Genomic DNA, 17,416 nt, shown 5'->3' with positions numbered 1-17,416 from the left:
CCAATGGATAGCTTCTAATTTCTTCTCTTGAATTTTCCTTTCTCTGAGCTACTTTGTGGAGATTCTAAATCTTATAAAAAAGAAACTGCCTACCATGTCTTTGAAGCACCTAGGAGGTTACCTTTGGTAAAGTTCAGAAACTAGAAATATTGGCGGCTTGGCATGCCTAAGTCAGGTAATAAGAGATCTGAAAGGATTTCTTTTTTAAAGAGCACTATGGTTAAAACTCAGCTTAATTAAAAGTGGATAACCAAGCTATAGATGTATTTTAAAGGCCCTTATGTTTTTCTCTTCTTGGACCTTGTTTTTCTGGAAAAAGGTTTTTTTTTCTTCTCAGTCAACTGAGTTATTTTCCTCCAATTTTTTTTTTTTTTTTTGTCTTGCCACTCTTCATGCACACATGAGAGGCCCTGAGATAACTTCTGGTAGCCTGGGATTCATTGGGAAAAACAGAGGAGGTATCACAGACCCCGTTCTGGGAAAAAACATCTGTTTTCCTTATGAAACCCTAGGAATTAAAAGCGGATAGCTCCCTCTCAAAATCAAAGGCTGTGTTTTACATTGCGTTATCTGACGGTTTTGAGTTTTGGGGGTATCAGAAATTACTCTGCATTATGAGAGAGCTTTGTGCATAACCACTAGGTAGGAAATATACTTTAAGGGATGGTTAATAGTACTTATGGAGGGATACTTGACTCTTTGCATACTTGGATCAGAGAAGCATGCTCCCACCTGGAAGATAAGGGAACATCCCCACCCGACACTGGGAGATGAGACTCCCATGAAGGATGGGCTAATTACAAAATGGGCTGATTAGCTTTGGGTACCTGCAGTGAAATGCAGAGTGGAAGCACTGCACTGTCTTCTCCTTTTGGGGATCCAGTATAAAATGGCACCCTTAATTTTGGGGCTCTGCCTTTGGCTTCAGCTGCTTATTCGCTGCTTATTTGACCCTAGAAATGGATGCTCTCCTGGTCCTGTTCCTCCAAGGGCTCCAGCCTGAAGCCAGTAATCCAATTAAGAAACTGGCAATGAAAAATTTTTCAAGTGCTGAATCTTCTGTCTGTCTGTATTTATATGTGGTGTGTGTGTGTGTTTATATATAAAAGAGCTCTAATTAATTGGCTTAGAAAAATAAGTGCCTGGCTGAGCGCAGTGGCTCACATCTGTAATCTCAGCATTTTGGGAGGCTAAGGTGGGCGAATCATGAGGTCAGGAGTTCGAGAATCTATTTGATTTAAACCTTCGATATTTGACAAACGTCCCAAAATCAAATTATAAATTATGTCTCTTTCTAACCTAATATTTTAGCTATTGGGTCCTCTAAAGTCCAAAAATGACTGTATGCCACAAAGGTAAATTTCCTTGTCAATTGTGCCTTTAACTGTGGCTGCCCTAAAATGTTTTTGTCATCCACAGACAATTGTTGTCTCACTTTGCTCCTCTGTAAAAGGTAATTTTATAATCAGCTATAAAATTTAACAGGTGCTTTTTTTTTTTTTTTTTTTTTTTTTTTGGAGACAAAGTCTCGCTCTTATCCCCCAGGCTGGAGTGCAATGGCACAATCTTGGCTCGCTGCAGCCTCCGCCTCCCGGGTTCAAGCAATTCTCCTGCCTCAGACTCCCAAGTAACTGGGATTACAGGCACCTGCCACCACACCCAGCTAATTTTTGTATTTTTAGAAGAGACGGGGTTTCGCCATGTTGACCACGCTGGTCTCAAATTCCTGACCTCAGGTGATCTGCCTGCCTTGGCCTCCCAAAGTGCTTGGATTACAGGTGTGAGCCATAGCGCCCAGCCTAACAGGTACTCTTAAATCCAGGTTTCTGATGAATAACTGGGATATTGTGACATTAGAATAGAAAAAAAACCTTTCAAATATAAGAGTGAATAGTGTTTGGTTTCCTTTGGACTATGTTTGCATAAATACGTTATTGGTATGTGTTCCAAAATTATGAGAAACTTCTAAAATGTTGATATAATTTAGTGTACTTTATCAATAATTATAATTGCTATGTAAAATTGTTGTGTGCCACAGAAGTAACCAAAATTCCTAGTCGGTTGTAGCTATAGACTTTTGTCATTCACAGACATTTTGTTTTGCTTTAGTCCTTTTCAAAATGTAGTTTATAATCAGATACAGGACTCTGAGTTCAGGTCTCAGATAATTTTAAAAACTGGGCTATTGGTCAGGTGTGGTGGCTCATGCTTGTAATCCCAACACTTTGGGAGGCCAAGATGGGCAGATCACTTGAGGTCAGGAGTTCAAGATCAGCCTGGCCAACATGGTGAAACCCTATCTCTACTAAAAATATGAAAATTAGTTGGGCGTGGTGGCATGCACCTGTAATCCCAGCTATTCAGGAGGCTGAGGCAGGGGAATTTCTTGACTGGGCGGTGGAGGTTGCAGTGAGCTAAGATCATGCCACTATACTTCCAGCCTAGGTGACAGAGCAAGACTCTGTCTCAAAAAAAAAAAAAATGTGCTATTGGAATAGAGGAAAAAAACCAAACTTCTAGGACTCTCATGGAGAGCTACTGTGTTAAACATTGTTAAACCTTTTGTGTTCAGAGTCAAGATAACTTATTTCTTTAGAGCTATTTGCAACTTTTAACAAGTGAGTAAAATATACTCTTGTGAACAAAACTTGGAGCATATTTGTTCCTTTCTACCTGATTTCTCCATAATTTGGAAACTATTTGTGAGTATTCTCAACTTACAGCAGTATAGTTAATTGCATAAGTGCAATAAGAATCTGTTTTCTTTTGTAACAGGACACAACTGGAGAAATTGGTTATTTTACCAAGGCTTTGACTTGAATGACATGCTTCCTTTAAAGAATCAAAGTGGACTTTTAGAGCCAATTAAAGCCCACTGGGGCATCTGGCCTTATACCTTGTCCACACAGAGTCCCTGTACAAGGTTTGTGATCTGTGGTAAGTAAAGAATGTCATTTTCTAATAGGCCCAGGAACACCAAGTTATCTTGGGACCTCAAGAGAAGAGGAATTCACCCAACTCATAGGTATTTGAGGGTACAAATCCATGGCTGGGGTTGGCTTTTAAAAAGTCTTATCTGAGATTCTTCATGGAAGAGAGTTCTATCAAAGCCAATTTAAGAAACCTAATTGAAAAATAATTATTCTTGCTGCACTTTATGCAAATAATCAGACCAAGTACAGTAAGACTGAAGTTTATTTTGTAAGCAAATTAGTTCTATCATGATTTGTTTTTAATAAAAACAGGGACTGGAGAGAGAAAACTTGTGCTTCAAAAGAAAAACTAAAGTACACTGTTGTTAGCTGTTCTTGAGGTTTTTTCTGCAGTTTAGACTAAATTCTAAATTCTTTGTAGGTTAGAAATCACCAAACTAATGCTTTCAAATCTTTGCTTTTAAACTTGGGAATTGTACTTCTCATCCTAGGACTCATTATTTACCTTATAGTATGCTGTTCACATAAATACTGCACTAAAACTATAGATGAGAATACTAATGTTTTTGCCTTGCAAGCCTTAGAAGCTCAACCAGGTCTGCATGAATATGCTCAGACAATTGCAAAGCAGTTCCACTCTTCCCACCTTGGGTTTCACTCTCATTCCCACTATGTCCCCTTTCAGCAGGAAGAAGCCAAAGTGATCAATGGCCTTTTCCCATCTTCATAGCCTACACCTTCAGATTAAGGTGTTATAAAACCCAAAGGGAGGGATTGAAACCACCTTTGCAAAAGTATGGCTGAGACAGTGAAAGGGATCTAATTTAACTGACTCCATCTTGCTTCTAATCTCCAGGTTGTCCTTGTTCATTCCTGGGCATAGGCTGAATTAACTTTGGGAGAAACTTAGTTTATAGTTTATAGTTTACTAAAAGACGGTAACAGCCCTTTGCCAAAGCAGACCTCCTTCTTGCCTGGGGACTAGATTGTCTTTGTAGGACTAACATTAGCCACAAGATTAGAAATTATGGTTTAGGAATCATGAAGCTGGAGGCTACAAAATTCTGACCCTCCCTAAACTGCTCCTAAGATCAGGACTTGAGATACTTTACAGACCCTATACTTGATGGATCAGCTGGCACCACCCAGATCAATAAACTGGCTCATCTGATCTTGTGGCCCCCACCCAGGAACTGACTCATCACAGGCAGACAGCTTTGACTCCCTGTGATTTCATCCCTGACCAATCAGCACCCCTGGCTTGTTGGCTTCCCCCCACCCACCAAGTTATCCTTAAAAACTGCTCCCCAGGACAGGTACAGTGACTCGCACCTGTAATCCCAGCACTTTGGGAGGCCAAGGTGGGTGAATGCTGGGGAAGACTGATTTGAGTAATAATAAAACTTCGGTCTCCTGCACAGCCGACCCCATGTGAATTACTCTTTCTCTATTGCAATTCCCCTATCTTGATGAATTGGCTCTTGTCTGGGCAGTGGGTAAGGTGAACCCCTTGGGCAGTTAGTCTCTTTTGCTAACTTCTAGAAATTACATTAACTACCATTTATTAAGCAAGCTTTATGTTTCAGACAAGGTGCTAAGAGTTTTACAGACCATATTTCTTTCTTTTCTTTTTTTTTTTTTTTTTGAGACAGTTGAGACAGTCTCGCTCTTTTGCCCAGGCTGGAGGGTAGTGGTGTGTGGCTTACTGCGGCCTCAACCATCCAGGCCCAAGCAGTCCTCCCATCTCAGCCTCCTGAGTAGCTGAGACTAGCTGAGACTATAGGCATATGCCACTGCACCCTTTTTTTTTTTTTTTTTTTGGTATAGACAGGGTCTCACTATGTTGCCCAGGCTGGTCTTGAACTCCTGGGTTCAAGTGATCATCCTGTCTTGGTTTACCAAAGTGCTGGGATCACAGGTGTGAGGCATTGTGCCCAGCCTATCTTCTCATTTTGAAAGCAATACAATACCAACTTTAATGGTAATACACTTTTATGTAATAAAGAACGACATTTACAAATATCAGAAACCCAGTTTTAAAACATTTGCATTAATTGTGAACTGAATCAACTTTTTTTTTTTTTTTTTTTTTTTTTGAGATAGAGTCTCGCTCTATCGCCCAGGCTGAAGTGCAATGGCACAATCTTGGCTCACTGCAACCTCCATCTCCTGGGTTCAAGCAATTCTCCTGCCTCAGCCTCCCGTGTAGCTGGGATTACAGGTGCATGCCACTATGCTAATTTTTGTTCCAGACCAGCCTGGACAACATAATGAGACTCTACAAAATTAATTAATTATTTTTATTAAAAAATAAAAGATGTTTCTAAAGAATGTAACTTACACACTATGTTGTTAACAGTGTTAACTCAGTGGATGAAAGTGGTTTACCACACTCATGCATATAATAAATGACAAACATACTTGTTTGAAAGATGCTTCTTTGAAAGCTACTTAGTGGTCATGCATGGTGGCTCATGCCTGTAATCCCAGCACTTTGGGAGGCCGAGGCAGGAGAATTGCTTGAGTCCAGGAGTTCAAGACCAGCCTAGGCAACATAACAATACCCTGTCTTTACAAAAAATTTAAAATTAGCAGAGCATGGTGGCGTAGTCCCAGAACTCTGGGAGGCTGAAGTGGAAGGATCACTTGAGTCCAGGAGTTCTAGGCTGCAGTGAGCTGTGATCGTGCCACTACACTCCAGCCTGGGTGACAGAGCTACTTAATGTGTTATGAACAGGGTTATTTTAGTGAATGGAAGTAATGTATGTAGTGAAGTGTCTGAAGACACATGTTTAAATAATGTTTCAGATCTTATGGACAGCTACAAACCATATCATTCAGAATACACAATCTTCTCAAGTGCACATGGAATATTCTCCAAGATAGAGTATCAGGTCACAAAACACGTCATAACAAATTAAGAAAACTGAAATCATAACAAGTATCTTTTCTGATCACAATGGTATGAAACTAGAAATCAATAATAGTAGTAATTTCAGAAAATTCACAAATATGTAGAATTTAAACAACATGCTCCTATACAACCAATGGGTCAAAGAAGAAATTTTTTTTTTTGAGATGGGGTCTCACTCTATCAGTCATACTAGATGCTGGAGTGCAGTGACACCATAGTGAGATGATAAGTCTTCTTCCAATCAAAGGTTTTTCTCAATGGAAGGGTTTGTGGTCTCACGGGCTTCAAGGAATGAAGCCGTGGACCACAGTGGCGAGTGTTACAGCTCAATTAGAGAAATGCATGGACCCAAAGAGTGTGTGGCAGCAAGATTTATTAAAACAAAAGTGAAAGTAAAGCGAAAGCAAAAGTAAAGCTTCCACACAATGGAAGGGGACCCAGAAGGGTTGCAGTTTCTGGCTTCGGTGTCTTATGCTCATATGCCCTTATGACTCCTCCCCTTTTCCTTTTCCTGTCCTATAGGATTAGCTTATTTTCTATCCGCTTGTGGGTTGGTGGGCCTGATTGGTTAAAAACATTAGGCTGCAGCTAGAGCTTAAACTCCCTATATGATTGGTTGAAGTTTCAATCTCTTAGTTTGCAGCTGTGACTCATATTGGCTTAGGGGAAAGTCCCCTTTGATTGGTTGAAGTTTCAATCCCTTAGCTTGCAGCTATGACTCATTTTGGCTTAGGGGAAAGTCCCCTTAGGGAAGTCCCTATTGACCCAGGAAGTCCAGCCAACTTAGCCACTTAGTCCCTCAATAGCTCACCACAACCTCAAACTCCTGGGTCCAAGTGATCCTCCCACCTCAGCCTCCCCAGTAGCTTGGGACTATAGGCACATACCACCATGTCTGGCTAATTGTTTATTTTTTATAGAGACGGGGTTTCACCACGTTGCCCAGGCTGGTCGCAAACTTCTGGACTTAAGCAATCTGCCTGCCTTGGCCTCCCTAAATGCTGGGATTACCGGTGTGTGCCACTGTGCCCAGCCTCAAAGAAGAAATTTAAAAATCTATTGAGGTCGGGCACAGTGGCTCATGCCTTTAATCCCAGCAGTTTGGGAGACCCAGGTAGGTGGATCACCTGAGGTCAGGAGTATCAAGATGGCCAACATGGTGAAACATGGTCAACATGGTGAAACCCCATCTCTACTAAAAACACAAAAATTAGCCAGGTGTGGTGGCACGTGCCTGTAGTCCCAACTACTTGGGAGGTTGAGGCAGGAGAATTGCTTGAACCTGGGAGGCAGCAGTTGCAGTGAGCCAAGATCATGCCATTGCACTCCATCCTGGGTGACAAACACTCCGTCTCAAAAAAATAAAATAAAAATCTATTGAGACAAACAAAAATGTGAAAATTACATACCAAACATTCGGAATGCAGCTTCTCTAAGAGAAAAGTTTATAGTAATAAATGCCTACCTCACAAAAGAAGAAAGATTCCAAATAGACAAACTAACAGTATACTTCCAGGATCTAGAAAAGAACAAATTAAGCTCAAGATTAGCAGAAAGAAGGAAATGATAAGGTTCAGAGCAAAATAAATAAAATAGCAACAAGAAAACAATAGAAAAATCAACAAAATTAAATTAGATTATGAAAAGATAAATAAAACTAATAAACCTTTAGCTAGCTAGACTAAGAAAAAATAAACATTCAAATAAAAGCAGATGAAAGAGGAGATACGATTGCTACGCCACAGAAAAACAAAGGCTTATAAGAGACTACTGTGAACAATATATGCCAACAAATTGGATAACTCAGAAGGAGCAGACAAATTCCTGGACACATACAACCTACTAAGCCTGAATCATGAAGAAATATAAAACCTGAAAGGAGCCGGGCGCAGTGGCTCACGCCTGTAATCCCAGCACTTTGGGAGGCCGAGGCGGGCGGATCACGAGGTCAGGAGATCAAGACCATCCTGGCAAACACGGTGAAACCCCGTCTCTACTAAAACTACAAAAAAAAAATTAGCCGGGCGTGGTGGCGGCACCTGTAGTCCCAGCTTCTCGGGAGGCTGAGGCAGGAGAATGGTGTGAACCCGGGAGGCGGTGGAGCTTGCAGTGAGCAGGGATCGTGCCACTGCACTCCAGCCTGGGTGACAGAGGGAGACTCCATCTCAAAAAAAAAAAAAAAAAAAAAAAAAACACCTGAAAGGACCAGTAATGAATAAGCAGATTTAATCACTAATGAAAATTCTCCCATTAGGCCAGGTGTGGTGCTCACACCTGTAATCCCAGCACTTTGGGAAGCCAAGGTGGGTGGATCATCTAAGGTCAGGAGTTCCAGACCAGCCATGGCCAACATAGTGAAACCCCATCTCTACTAAAAATACAAAAATTAGGTGGGTGCGGTGGCACACACTTGTAATCCCAGCTACTCAGGAGGCTGAAGCAGGAGAATCACTTGAACTGAGGAGGCAGAGGTTGCAGTGAGAGAAGATCACACCACTGTACTCCAGCCTGGGTGACAGAGCAAGACCCTGTCTCCAAAACAAAAGAGGAATGTTGAAAGAAGAGTAATGTTTCTCAGCACAACAAAGACTATCTCTGACAAGCCCATAGCTAACATTATATTTAACTGTGAAAATATTTTTTTCTCTAAGATCAGGAACAAGACAAGGATGCCAACTCTCACCATGTCTATTCAATATAGTATGGGAAGTCCTAGCCACAGCAATCAAGCAAGAAAAAGCGTGACAGACATCCAAATAGGAAAGAAGTAGAAGAAAAATTTTAAATGCTACTTACAAAGTTTGTTGTGAACAGTGTAACTTCCATGTAAGGAAGTAATGAATGTAGTGAAGTGTTTGTAGTCATGTTAAACAGGCTTCTGAAATGTTATTTACATACTATTTTTAAAAGACGTTTCCACAAATGTTACTTATGCAGTGTGTCGTGAAAAGTATTACTTCGATGAAGGAATGTGGTTACCATACTGAAATTCATGTAAAATATTGGTCCAAACTCCTGACATTCCCTGAAAAGATTTATGGGAATTTCTGGGCTCTCAAGAGATTAATAAGAAATGGAATGAAGCCGGGTGCAGTGGCTCACGCCTGTAATGCCAGCACTTTGGGAGGCTGAGGTGGGCAGATCACTTGAGGTCAGGAGTTTGAGACCAGCCTGGCCAACATGGCGAAATCCCATCTCTACTAAAGATAGAAAAATTAGCCAGGCATGGTGGCAGACGCCTGTAGTTCCAGCAAGTCGGGAGGCTGAGAAAGGAGAATCGCCTGAACCCAGCAGGCAGATATGTTGCAGTGAGCTGAGGTCACGCCACTGCATTCCAGCCTGGGCAACAGAGCAAGAGTCTGTCTCAAAAAAACAAAAAACGAAAGAAAAAAGAAAGAAAGGAAAAAGAAAAAGAAATGGAATCCTAAACTCTAAAGCCATGCTGACATAATAATATGGCTCATTCTCATGCACATTTTGAAACAGATGGGTAAATTATATCAAGGAAAGTTCAGAGCTCAGATGGTCTCTAAGAAAACTACAGCCAACTATGGGGTTAACAAGCAGAATCTTCGAAGTTCTCTATCTCTCTATTTTATTTTTTTTTTTTCTGCCTACTTTCAATCTGCTGACTTTTCTGCTGGTGTTGAGATAAAAATCACTGCTTATGACATTTGAGCCAAGATTTTTAAAAGAAAGACTTAAAGTCATTTCAAATTAATGACTTTACAAATAACAATAGTTCCATGATAAACAACCTAGACACCTGAGCTATCCCTTTCGGAAATGTAAATTTAGGTTTGCCTGCCTAACAATTGTGTATGGTGACAAAACAGGTAATTGAAGGATTAATAGTCTAGAATAATTATATAAATGTTTAGAAAAGTTAGGCTCTCAAGATCAGACAGGTTAAAATATTGAGCTCAGAGCCATAATATAAGTTCACTGTCTGGCATAAAAATTGCTTTATGTGCCACTCAAGGAGTTAGAAAAAATTTTTGAAGTGCAGATAATCTTTTTCCCCACCCACATTGGAGCAGGTGATGAAGCAAATTAGGTTTTAGGACTAGATTGTCATGTGGACGCCATGTTAAATGTTAATTTCTTTTCCTTTTCTTTTTTTTTTTTTTTTTTTTTTTGAGACTGAGTCTCACTCTGTCCCCCAGGCCAAAGTGCAGTGAGTCCATCTCTGCTCACTGCAACCTCTACCTCCCAGGTTCAAGCGATTCTCCTGACTCAGCCTCCTGAGTAGCTGGGATCACAGGCGTGTGCCACCACGCCCAGGTAATTTTTCCAATTCTTGTTGATTTCCTGATGAGGGGATGAGTGATTGTTACCTGGGAGAGTGTCCCTGCTTTGGGTAAAAAAAGAGTGTTTTGTGTGAAATTGCAAATCTGGTATAGCAATAACCACTGGAGACTTTGATAGAAAGGACAAGGATTTGTATTGCTATTGCAAGTTTTCCATAAGAATGAAATGATCAAAAAGTAATCACATTTATTTATTTATTTATTTATTTATTTTAGACAGTCTCCCTCTGTCGCCCAGACTGGAGTGCAAAGGTGCAATCTCACTGCAACCTCTGCTTCTCAAGTTCACGAGATTCTCTTGCGTCCGCTTCCTGAGTAGCTGGGATTATAGGCACACATCACCATGCCCTGCTGTTTTTGTATTTTTTAGTAGAGATGGGGTTTCATCATGTTGGCCAGGCTGATCCTGAACTCCTGGGTTCAAGAGATCCTCCTGCCTTGGCTTCCCAAAGTGCTAGGATTACAGGCGTGAGCTACCCTGCCCGGCCTCAAAAAGTTATTACATTTTTTTCCCCCCGGAGACGGAGTCTCGCTCTGTTGCCCAGGCTGGAGTGCAGTGGCACAATCTCGGCTCACTGCAACTTCCACCTCCTGGGTTTAAGCGATTCTCCTGCCCCAGCCTCCTGAGTAGCTAGGATTACAGGTGCCCGCCTCCACACTAGGCTAATTTTTGTATTTTTAGTAGAGACGGGGTTTTACTATGTTTGCCAGGCTGGTCTTGAACTTCTGACCTCAGTAATTACTTTTTTAAACAACCATGTGGGCTGGGTTCGCTTGCATGAGGAACGCTTGCAGCCAGGAGCTGGAGACCAGCCTAGGCAACATAGTGAGACATCTTCTCTGCAATAAAATTAAAAATTAGCCAGGCATGATGGTGCATGCCTGTAGTCCCAGCTACTCAGGAGCATGAGGCAGGAGGATCCTTCAGCCCAGACGTTCAAGGCTGCAGTGAGCTATGATCGTGCACTCCACTGCACTCACACCAGTGAGCACTGCACTCCAGCCTGGGTGACAGAGTGAGACTCTGTCTCAAAAATGAAAAATAAGGCTAAGGCATGGTGGCTCAGGCCTGTAATCCCAGCACTTAGGTCACGATTTGGAGACCAGCCTGGGTAACATAGGGAGACTCTGTCTCTAGAAAAAAAAATAATCAATCAACCAGTCAATCAAACACGTCAATACCGCGTCAGTAAAGCAGAGGTGACATCAAACTTCATTCCAGTAGCTAAGCCTGACCCAAATCCAGTTCCGCCAAACTAGGAAACCAGTCTCCCTGGTAAGCCTCTGACTGTGATGTTAGTATTAAAAGGCCGCTGCGTGGCATTATGCTAGCAGCCACTGTGTCTTAGCTGTTGAGAAGGACCTCGTGTGTGGTGGAAACCGGGGTTTTTTATTTCCAAAATTCCACATGAAGCCCTTCCTCTAATGGGGGCTCTGAAGACCGGCTGCTCCTCAGTAGTCAGGACCGTGACAGGAAGGATTTTACTCACCATTGACGCAGCCTCAAGTTGTCCCAAAGTGAGGCGGTGTCCGCTTAGATCTGTGCTGAGGAAAACGAGGTTCTGGTCTTCACTGCGGGCCTGGCGCTGGCGGCCACCGGAGGAGCACGGAGGAGGTGGGGGCTTCTCAGGGGTCCGACAAGGCGGCTCGCACGCCCCCTGCTGGTCATCTGGGTCAGCGCGGGGCCCTCGGCGCTCGCTCACTGTTTAGCGGTGGCCGCGTGCCCCCTCCTGGCTGTCTAGCTGAATTAATTAAATTCGGTGTTCAGATTGTTTAATGCCATGATTTTGGACGTTCAAACTAAAATGGGGCCCACTATCCTGTGTCTTTCTCAAAACTGTTAAAGGAACAATTAATCGGAACGAAATAAATGTAGATCTAAACTTTACAAGTTTCACAACATTCAAAGTAGTCCGTTGACATAAATTTAAAATACAAAGCTGGCGGGGCGCCGTGGCTCGTGCCTATAATCTCAGCACTTTGGGAGGCCAAGGCGAGCGGATCACCTGAGGTCGGGAGTTCCAGACCAGCCTGACCAACATGGAGAAACCCTGTCTCTACTAAAAACACAAACTTAAAAGGGCGTGGTGACGCATGCCTGTTGTACTAGCTACTCGGGAGGCTGAGGCAGGAGAATCTCTTGAACCCGGGAGGCGGAGGTTGCCGTGAGCCGGGATAGCGCCATTGCACTCCAGCCTGAGCAACAAGAGCAAAATTCCGTCTCAAAAAAAAAGTAATAATAGACAAAACTATAAAAATTCTAAAGTTACGTTAAATCACATGGAAAGCAATGTCAAATGACAACTACTTAGCCACGCACAGTGGCTCACACCTTAATCCCAGCACCTTGGGCGGCTGAGGTGGGAGAACCACTTGAGCCCAGGAGTTTGAGACCAGCCTGGACAACCCCGCACCCGGCAACCAACCCATCTCTACAAAAAATACAAAAGTTAGGCTGCTCTGCCTATGGAGTAGCCATACTTTTGTTTCTTTACTTCTCTAATAAACTTGCTTTCACACACACACACAGTAGCCGGGTGTGATGGCACACACCAGTAATCCCAGCTACTAGGGAGGCTGAAGTGGGAGGATCACCTGAGACCAAGAGGTCGAGGCTGCAGTAAGCCATGATTAGGCCACTGCACTCCCACCTAGGTGGCAGAGACCTTGTCTCAAAAAAGAGAGAGAGAAAGAGATACTAACCTTCTCTAGATTATATTTGTATGGGTAAAATGTTATTGTTTCAGAAATTGTGTCAAGTCCCTGGAAATTTGTCAATGTCCTCGTTGTCCAAGATAAATCGCAGTGTAATGTTATCAGCCATAATCCCAGTTATTATTTTAACTGTTGTATGCCACTGAAACAACCAAATTTCCTTGCCAGTTTCATTATAATGAACTTTCATTAGATCTTAACCATAGCTAATTTACATCTTCTTTTTTTTTTTTTTTTTTTTTTTTTTTTTGAGACAGAGCCTCACTCTGTCACCCAGGCTGCTGGAGTACCATGGCACAATCTGGGCTCACTGCAACCTCCACCTCTCAGGTTCAAGCGATTCTCCTGCCTCAGCCTCCCCAGTAGGTGGGACTACAGGAGCCTGCCACCACACCTGGCTAATTTTTGTGTTTTTAGTAGAGACGGGGTTTCACCATGTTGGCCAGGCTCTTCTTGAACCCCTGACCTCAAGCAAGCCACCCACCTCGGCCTCCCAAAGTGCTGGAATTACAGGCATGAGCCACTGCACCTGGCCTACTATTATTATTTTTAGAGACAGCGTATTGCTCTGTGTCCCAGACTGGAGTGCAGTGCCACCATCATAGCTCACTGCAGCCTGGAATTTTGGAGCTCAGGCAATCCTCCCACCTCAGCCTCCCAAGTAGCTAGAAATACAGGCACATGCCACCACACCAGGCTTTTTTTTTTTTTTCTTTGGTGTATTAGAGCCTCACTATGTTGTCTACACTGGTTTTGAACTCCTGGGTTGAAGCATCCTTCCACTTCAGCTGCCTAAGTAATTGAGATTATACACCACCACACCCGACTATTGCTGGTTCTTTAATGTTCTATTTTCTGGATTTAAAGAAACTTTTTCTCTTAAGCTAACTATATCTTGTGATAATTTAGGAGACTATACTTTTATAAACAGAAATGAAATATTTATCTTTTTCTCCCTGCCTGATCCCTCCAGAATTTAGAAACTCTTATTGAATATTTTCAGTTTCATGGCAATATAGTTATTTGCATAAATTCAATAAGAATCTCTTTACCTTATAACAGGACGTAATTGAGACAATTGGTAATATCACTAATGCGTTGACTCTAATGTCCCATTTGAGAATGATGTACATAGGATCAGATATGACCAGCCAATGTTAAGGAACTAAGGTTGACTTTACAGAACCAATGTTCACAAAAACCTCTAGGTTACAAAACCCTCTGTGTGACAGGGATACTGTTACCTGAATTACACAGTTCCAAACCTAACAAGTGAGTAGAGATGGTCACTTCCTGAAAAGACCAGAAAACAGGATATTTTGGGGACTTCAAGAAGAGAAGAATTCACCTAAATCTACAGTTACTGCAGGTGAAGTCTGGTGGTAGATTCTTGGCTTGGCTTCCTAGCCTCAAGGGGGCTTTTAAAAGTCCAATCTGACATTCCTTTTTTTTTTTTTTTAAATAGAGACAGGTTTCGCTATGTGGTCAGACGGCTGGTTGAACTCTCAGGCTCAAGTGACCCCCTGACCTTGGCCTCCCAAAGTGCTGGGATTACAAGTATGAGACACCATACCCGGCCTCAACCTAACATTCCATATGAAAAGTTCCAGCAAAGCCAACTTAAAAAGATCTATATGGGGCCGGGTGCGGTGGCTCACGCCTATAATCCCAGCACTTTGGGAGGCCGAGGCGGGCGGATCACAAGGTCAGGATATCGAGACCATCCTGGCTAACACGGTGAAACCCCGTCTCTACTAAAATTACAAAAAATTCACTGAGCGCAGTGGTGGGCACCTGTAGTCCCAGCTATTTGGGAGGCTGAGGCAGGAGAATGGCATGAACCCGGGAGACGGAGCTTGCAGTGAGCCGAGATGCACTCCAGCCTGGGCGACAGAGCGAGACTCTGTCTCAAAAAAAAAACAAAACCCTATATGGTTACCATTCTTACTGCACTTTTGTAAATAATCAGGCAAACTCTAAGTCTAATCTAGACTTATTTTGCAAACAAGAATAATTTTACTTTGATTATATTTGAACAAAAATAAGGGTGACTGTACAAAAAATTTTATGTTTCAATGGAAAACGATAACTCACTCTTGAGATTTTAGAATCTCACAGGATCAGATTCTAATCCTGTTCGTTGTCTTTGAGCTATTTTCACCTCTTTGAAAACTGCATCCTGCCATTTGGTGCATTATGTCCTACAAAGATACTTGCAGGAAAAGAAGCCAAGTATTGTCCCCCTGCTAATGTATCTATTGTCAGTTAATTTACAGATCTTCAACCACTGGAACAAAGTTAGAAGAGGCAAGTTTTGCTCTCAAAAATGCTTGGGCAAATTGGGATATATTCATGCAATAGAATACTAATCAGCAATATAAAGAAACAAATTAGGCTAGGCATGGTGGCTCACACCTGTAATCCCAACACTTTGGGAGGCTGAGGCAGGATTGCTTGAGACCAAGAGTTTGAGACCAACCTGGGCAACATGGTGAGACCCCATCTCTATCTAATTAATTTTTTTTTTTTTTTTTTTTTTTTGAGACGGAGTCTCGCTCTGTTGCCCAGGCTGGAGTGCAGTGGCGCGATCTCGGCTCACTGCAAGCTCCGCCTCCCGGGTTCACGCCATTCTCCTGCCTCAGCCTCCCGAGTAGCTGGGACTACAGGCACCCACAGCCGCGCCCGGCTAATTTTTTGTATTTTTAGTAGAGATGGGGTTTCACCGTGGTCTCGATCTCCTGACCTTGTGATCCGCCCGCCTCGGCCTCCCAAAGTGCTGGGATTACAGGCGTGAGCCACTGCGCCCGGCCTAATTAATTTTTTAAAAAAGAAAAGAAAAAGAAAATCTGGAAAGCCAGATTTTTTGTTATTATTATTGAGACAGGGTCTCACTCTGTTGCCCAGACTGAAGTGCAATGGTGTGATCATGACTCACTGCAACCTCAAACTCCTGGGCTTAAGGGATCCTCCTGCTTTCTAAGTAGCTGGGACTACAGGTGCATGCAACCACATTCAGCAATTTTTTTTTTTTTAGTTTTTGTAGAGACTACATTGCCCAGGCTGGTCTCAAACTCCTGGGCTTAAGTGATCCTCCTGCCTTGGCCCCCTAAAGTACTGGGATTACAGGCGTGAGCTGCCACATCCAGCTAATATCTTTTTTTTTTTTTTTTTTTTTTTTTTTTTTTTTTTTTTTTTGAGACAGAGTCTTGCTCTTTCGCCCAGGCTATAGTGCAGTGGCACATTCTCAGCTCACTGCAACCTCTGCCTCCCTGGTTCAAGCGATTCTCCTGCCTCAGCCTTCCAAGTAGCTGGGATTACAGGCACCTACCACCACTCTCAGCTAATTTTTGTATTTTTAGTAGAGATGGGGTTTCACCATCGTGGCCTGGCTGGCCTCAAACTCCTGACCTCATGATCCACCCGCCTTGGCCTCCCGAAGTGCTGGGATTACAGGCATGAGTCACTGTGCCCAGCCATCATTCTTTAAGAAAAAGAGTCAGGGCTGTTTGAAGAAATGGCTGGTACTAGGGTTGGGACGGTAAATATATGAGCTAGGATAATCTTGAACTATCAAAAAGTGTGGTCTTTAGACATTCAAAGAAGGATGAAAAATAACAAACAAAAAAAGTTAAAAAGTGTTCAGGAAAAAAAAAACAGATGAAATTAATGATATTGGAGTTAAAAAGAAATTATTTAGGCAGATAGTGAGGGTAAGGAAGTCTTCAGTAAGATTTCCCTTTTAATGAAAAGCAGCCCCAAAATCATTTCTTTTCTAACAAAGAGCAGCCTATAAAATCGAGCTACACACATAGATAAGCAAGCTGGGAGTTTGCACAGGTGAATGCCGGCAGCTGTGCCAGTAGGAAAAGGCTACCTGGGGGCCAAGCATGTTCAACATGGCGGCTCCATCTTCCTGTTGCCTTGCCAACCACATGTACAGTAAGGAGCAGACAACATGGCACTGGCTGAGTAGAACACCCATTTGCTTAATAAGAAGATTAGGGTGGGGTAGCCAGCTTCTTCATGCACTATGTAAATGTCACCCCTGGTCCAACCAATCTTTGGGCCCTATGTAAATCAGACACTGCCTCTGCAAGCCAGTCTCTCTTTCTTTCACCTATTAAACCTCTGCTCTTAACCTCACTCCACTTGTGTCCGCATCCTTGATTTCCTCAGCATGAGGCAACGAACCTCAGGTATTACCCCAAACCAACAATGTTGCTTCATTAAGTCAAAGTAAAACAGGAGCCAATAGCTGGATGCAGTGGCTCATACCTGTAATCCAAGCAATTTGGGAGGCCAAGTTGGGTGGATCACCTGAGATCAGGAGTTTGAGACCAGCCTGACCAACATGGTGAAACCCCATCTCTCTTGAAAACTCAAAAATTAGCAGGGTGTGGTGGCGTGCACCTGTAATCTCAGCTACTCAGGAGGCTGAGGCAGGAGAATCGCTTGAACCTGGGAGGTGGAGGTTGCAGTGAGCCGAGACAGCGCCATTGCACTCCAGCCTGGGCAAGAACAGCAGAACTCCATCACACACACAC

The 17,416-nt window shown here is 42.8% G+C and overlaps 1 protein-coding gene across 4 annotated transcripts in view; it reads right to left on the bottom strand.

Moving 5' to 3' along the window:
• COA1 (cytochrome c oxidase assembly factor 1) overlaps positions 1–11,806 on the bottom strand; it is a 195,723-nt gene extending 183,917 nt beyond the window's left edge. For 3 of the 4 annotated variants that reach the window (XM_065542070.1, XM_065542068.1, XM_045389057.2), the window contains exons 1-2: positions 11,648–11,806; positions 7,313–7,366 (exon numbers count right to left, since the gene is read on the bottom strand). The gene's annotated coding sequence lies outside the window, so the exon portion shown is untranslated. The remainder of the gene's footprint in view (positions 1–7,312; positions 7,367–11,647) is intronic. The other variant, XM_074035180.1, reaches the window with a different exon arrangement.
• Between the last annotated feature and the right edge of the window lie 5,610 nt (positions 11,807–17,416).

The sequence above is a fragment of the Macaca fascicularis genome, chromosome 3, assembly GCF_037993035.2.
Source record: "Macaca fascicularis isolate 582-1 chromosome 3, T2T-MFA8v1.1".
NCBI classification, from domain to species: domain Eukaryota; kingdom Metazoa; phylum Chordata; class Mammalia; order Primates; family Cercopithecidae; genus Macaca; species Macaca fascicularis.
This window is presented reverse-complemented; position numbering and strand designations above follow the sequence as displayed.